Raw genomic sequence first — 6,000 nt, 5'->3', positions numbered from 1 at the left:
AGAAAATAATCTGCAAAAACGATTGATAAGAACACTTCCCAGAAGTCAGAGCAGACATTTCGTGTAAACGCTTCTGTTTTCTTCCCCTCATGTATGAAGTGATCTGGGCTCAGTAGTTGTAAATCATCATGTTGGGTTTAATGAGGCCATTTGCTGTCTGCAGGGATGGAATGACAGGGTTTTTGTATTGCCTTCTGCTCATGGAATAATTGATGCTTTGGCACAGCGGAAACATTTGAGAGGGGAGGGAGGGGGAATATTTCTTGTAATTTACTGCCTTAAATGTTGCCACATGCTCTTGTGGTATGTATCACTCATATGTGATGCTCCAAGAATATAATACAGATTGTTGTTTGTGAAGAGCAGTGTGGGAGCGACTGTTTTAACTGTCTGAAGGTGCAGTGAAAAAGGTTGGGTTAATGTTTAAGTCTTTATCTCCATGTTGCAATGCAGATATCCTTGTTTGATTTACTTGGGCTAGCAGACCACTTGCTGTTCATCTCACTGGGGTAAGGGGAAGAGGAGGTGAAAAAATATGCAGTGTTTCTGTTTGCACACAACAGGCCTCTGAGAACTGTAGCTGCTTGTCTGAATCTCCAGAGACTTGGAGCTGTGTAACCAGCTAATTCCCTTGTTCGTGCAGAGGGCAGTGCCTTGATTCTTGCCAGGCTCCTGTGAATGACCTAGCTAAATCACAGAAGGAGTCGCCGGCTGTGCCAGAGCCAGTGCTGACGCTGTAGCATCTGTCAGTGTCACGCTGCAGAGGGGGCGGCATGTAAGATTCGACTGGCAAGTTGCTGCTTGGCCACTCTGCTCTTCTGCACGGGGACAGCCTTACATTCAGAGCTTGCCTTGCAAACTGGAGGCATTACCACAGTGCGAAGAATCGGTAAAGGCTTTGGCACTTTGAAGGGAACTTATTTGCCTCATTACAGAAGGTGTGTGTCCCTAATTATACCTAACTCTTTATGCACACAGCTGTATGTCTGTATGTAAGTAATGTCTGCGTGCACCTAGTATGTGTACATGCACCCCATGTACAGTTACAGTCCTGGCATATATCCATTGGAAGGGTTAAAACACCAGGTTGAAGGCCCTTGGCTGACACTTGGTGCAGATCGTTTTAAGTCTCTTTGCTAGATTTCTGCATTAGAGGTGGAGTGGCACAGTTTCAAGGAGGAGAGCATTTGTCTAGAGACCAGGAGGTGTTAGCTTCAAAACCCTCTCCATTACATCAGCCAGTTCTGTGGTATTGTTATAACTCACTTTTCTGAATAGTTTACACTGGTGGCATCCTCTGTAGAAGAAAGTAACTGCAAGCAGAATTGTCACCTCCAGATGTATTTTAGTTTTTTACTGATAGTTTTTGTTTTTCACCTGATTTCATGGAGGAAAAACATACCTATGACAGTTGTTTGCCTCTTTCCTATTCATTCCTCTGCCAATAATTTATTTTTTCACCAAGTAGTCAATTTTGATCAAATTCCTTAGGAAGGTTGCTTAAAGCTATTAATTTCACCAAACCTGTGGGAAAACAACTGAGCAGGGAGGTGAGGCATTATGATACGCTTAGAAAGCAGGCTGGTTTTGTTGCTTTTCAATCTGTTTGATTTAAAACAAATGAAGACAGTATTTGAAAGTTGTCATTCTGAGCATCCATCTCTTGCATATTAACTCTCCAGAATGCAACTCTTGAAGTCAGTCTTTTATTTTTTATTTTAATTTTTTTACTGGCTGGTGGCCCTGCATTATATTTGTGAGGTGGAGATAGCAGCTCTGGATTAGCATGTTGCTCACTGATTTGGTTATGTAGTGGTGTGGGGGAGAGGGAAGGACTTGGTTAAGGAAGGAGGGGGAACAGGGCATTTCTGGTTAGTAGGATGTTGAGACATTTTCAGCTTGGAGCGATTGTCGGTCATGCCCTTGCTAAGTAAATATAACATTAATAGAAACCCTATGTACATTACAAAAGTATGTCCCTTTGGCCTAGCTCCAGAGATGATTTAATGCTTCTCTAAGGTGGCACCTCAGTCTAATCCTACACTGCATGTCATTGCTATTTTATTAGTGATATCAGCTGTTGACATTGGAAAATGATTCATTTGCAGGTACCCCCGTTTTTCAGTGAGATGGCTTAGTTAAGAAATTCACTGCATTTTAGTTACAAAGAGCTGCTTTGCTGTCCCCTCACTGATGTGGAGCAGAAGTGCCCCGAAACGTGACTCGGCGAGAGAAGGGAGCTCCCTAGGTCCAGTTCAGAGTGAAGAAGGAAAGTAAGTGAGAAAGTGTAGGCTTTCGTGGGGGAAATCAAGAACAGGCACTGCCCTAAGCTGAACCTCCTGTGTAAGAAAGCCATTCCCATTCATTTAGAGCACTGCACGTTCCTTTCCTTGAAGGTAATGACATAGTGCTGTAATGCCACTGTTAGGAGTGCTGGTATGTGTGACATAAACAGATTACTTAATAACCAATTTTGCAACAGGGGAAAAGTAAAGCTCCACCTTATCCTTTGAGATAAGGTATTCTTGGCTCTTTAAGTGTAACTTCCCTCAGGCTTGCTGCCGCCCTGACCCTGCAGTGGGGTGGAGGATGCTTGGTTTCAAGTCTGACAGCTCTGTTACTGGAAGGCCAGGGTAGCTCTGGCTGTGTCCTTTAGGAGAAGGGGACCAGCACTTCCGTCAGGTGTTTTGTCCCACATTTCGATTGATTTGCAAAGTAAACGTGTGGAGAGTACATCTTAGAAAGAACTAACTTCAGGAAGAGGTTCTGTTACAGTGAAAACTTTGCTGTGGATCCTGTTAACATTATGGGATTTAAACCAGGGTCTTTGTAGCAACTTGCAGTGACATCCTTTGCCATTTTAGCTGACTGCTCCCCACACTTTCCTCCTCCGTTCTTTCTATTCTTGACCCTGTAGTGTCATTACACTTTGCTGGTAGAAAGCTGTGTTATGATTTAAGCCTAAGATTATTTCTTGATGGTTGAATCAATGAGGAGAGAGGTTAAAAGGGCAAAGATGTCTGTGAAAATCTTTACCTTTACTAACAGCAGGCAGAAGGTAGGAGACATAAGTTATGTTTGCCTATTTAATTTGTTTTTTTCTTCTTCTATCCCAGCCCTCGGTTTTTGATCACTGACTGTAGGCAGACCTTCTCTGTTTTCAGAAATAATCTGTTTCATATCAATTAGTTTTTATTTGTTTCTGAAACGAGTACAATTAAAAAAATAATCATGTAAAATCCAAGTACACACTGTACTTCATTAATTTGCTTTGGTGCCTTTAATTTAACTGTAGAGGTAGAGTAGGCTGTATTTTGTTTTGGTAAAACTGACTCAGGCTGTGCTTGTGCAAAAGCTTAATGATGAGGACCTAGGGACTGCCTTTTTTCTCTCTTCCCATACAGCAGATGACATGGCTTGGGACCAGCAGGCACAGATTGGGACCTGGATGCTGCCCTGCACAGTTAGTAAAAACGGGGTGGGTGGTTTGGATCTTCTCAACTGTGCAGTGTCTGAATGAAAGATTCCAGTTTAGACTCTGTCAGGACACTTTTACAGGATGCTGAAATGTGCCGTTATCTGGTTCATGATAAATAGCAAGGTCCTAGTGCTGTGACTTCACTGCAGACTTTTTGACAGTAAGGTAAATCCCTATGGAAAAGTTGGGAGCCATTTTCGTGTGTGTGGATTAGTTAAGTCGATTGTGTACGTGCTGCAAGGTCTGTGAAACGTAAGTCACCGGTGAAGTGGTTTGTTCAGAATTTCACTCTCATTAAGGTAGTATCACTGCTCGGTCACTTGGAAGCTCGACGCTAGCAAACCCATGAGCATGTTTACTACTGGCACTTTCCAGCCTGTGTCTGTTTTACCCATTGTTGTCTGAGGTATTGTTCTCGTCATTGCAGATGCTTTTCAGATCTGTTGGCAGGAATCAGCGTTAGCTTTAAAGGTGCTGGGGTTGTGTGAGAAGGTGCTGACACCCACCTACTGCACACTTGGTGAGGAAAAACTGCAATCAAAATGGAGATGATGATAAACTGACTTCACATAAGGCAGTGATAAGTGGGCTGTGCTTATAGAAGAAATGGAGAAAATGGTTTAAGAACAGCTGAGTCAATAGATGTTGTGTTTTGCCCATTGCAAAGGAAAGATTGTGTTTGCTTCTAAGTGAGGGTAAGTTTTGCGCTGTGCTCGTTCTGAGCCTAAGGTACGTGGCAGTGTAGGAAGGGGTTTCCGTACCACTCTGACAAGTGACTACCCTTTCAGTTGGGTCTCATCCCTCCTCCAGTTGCACAGTGCTGTGAGAACTTTCTTAGTATTAAAAAAGGGGCTGAAAAGAGATGTGGAAAACTTTGGTGCTTCCTTGAAGGAAGCCTTGTACCACTGGAGAGATGTCAGGAGGCCTTTGTGTAAATGCGGCTCCCACCAGTGAGTGCCCTGTGGTTTGCATTGCATCCTGGTGCCCTGCTGGCAGCTGCTTGGCCTCCACCTACACCCAGCTCTGGCTGCAGTCTGCCTCATAAAACGTGCTGTGCCCTCTCACTGGTTAGTTATAACTGCAGCCTTGGAATCAAGGTTCGTTTGCAGCAGGGCCGTTTTCTTATCTCATGATTCACTACTACAGAGTCGGGCAGTTAGGAGGACTTCCCCTGAGCTGCCTGACACTTGCCAGAGGAAATGGGATGGTGGTTTAGGCAGACTTCTGCCTGGCATGTCGCAGTTGTGTATCTTGTTTTTGTTGCTGATCTGTGCTCAGTCTTCACAGTTGGTATCATGATGATGGTGACACTTTTAGTGTTGGATTTTCCCTCAGAGAAATGGATATTTTTTCCTCTCTGCCTGTCCCTGCCTTGAGTTTGTAGGGGTTGATGTTGAAGCTGACCAAACCGGATGCTAGTTGTGTCCCTACTGAAAAGGCCAACATTTAACTTCTCTGCATAACCACAAAGTTTACCCTTGTATGTAAGGGAAGGGAAGTCTCTCTCTGATAGACTTGCATGAAGCAGTTCATCAGTATTTGTAAGACTCTTGGTCTCCAAATAATGCAGTGCACAGTGCCTGTAAAATTCAGAGGAAGAATGTTAGAAGTTGTCCCAGAGTCAATGGCCTGGAACAGTCAGTGGCCTCCCACTGAAGACCTAGGTACACAGTCTCAGCAGCTATGAAAATTGAGGCTCTTGCTTCTATTGGAGAGTGGTCTAAAACTTACCTGCATGTATGCATTGAGCAGTGCCAAGTACAGCTTGGTAGTGATTTGGTCAGCCTTGGTAATTAATGAGATGGAAATATGGGAAATAAAATCAAGATTTTCAGCCAAGATGGGTTGTTCTGGGCTGTATCCACTTTGGGTGGTAATTCGGGCCATTTCAAAAGAGGACGTGATTTTTTTAAGGGAGCTGTGGTCACTGCTGAAGGTGGATGCCAGAAAATCCAAAGGTGCCGTGTTTCTGAACAGCTTAGCCTAAAACTTAAAACAAACAGCCCTTCCCAGCACGGCTCCCTTCCTCTGCCCTGTTCCCAAAAGCTGTTTTTTTTTTTTTTTTAAAGTTTCTTTTTCTTCCAGTAGAATCCAAGCAGTACTGGCCAGATTAGATCAGATAACAGCAAGACAGGTTCGGTGGCTTCTGTAACCTCACACAGCTCCAAAGAAGAGAGAAAGAAAAGCAGCTTATGGGGTTGTGGGTAAGAGTCTAGCAATGGCTTATATAAAGCTCAGTGAGAATGCCCCAAACATGTTTATTGTTCTGTGTAAACAATGCCGACCAATTAATTTATTGTGGTACCTTTTAGCTGTCATTGGCATGTGTCTTCAGGGCTTCGTGGCACAAGTTGTGATCCTTTCCTAGCAATGACTAATTAATTTCCTCCTTCTGAACAAACAGGGTTTGTAGGACCTTCAAGAAGCCGTATGAAGACATCATTTTATTTTTTCTCTCCCTATTTTAGACCTTCTTGGCTTGAATGTAAGTGAGCTCTGTGTTTCAGAGCTGTGCTGTTCTT

The 6,000-nt window shown here is 43.5% G+C and overlaps 1 protein-coding gene across 4 annotated transcripts in view; it reads left to right on the top strand.

Moving 5' to 3' along the window:
- Positions 1-6,000, top strand: part of SLC4A4 (solute carrier family 4 member 4) — a 231,176-nt gene that overhangs the window by 57,463 nt on the left and 167,713 nt on the right. The window lies entirely within an intron of this gene.

The sequence above is a fragment of the Anser brachyrhynchus genome, assembly GCF_964034855.1.
Source record: "Anser brachyrhynchus genome assembly, chromosome: 4".
NCBI lineage: Eukaryota > Metazoa > Chordata > Aves > Anseriformes > Anatidae > Anser > Anser brachyrhynchus.
This window is presented reverse-complemented; position numbering and strand designations above follow the sequence as displayed.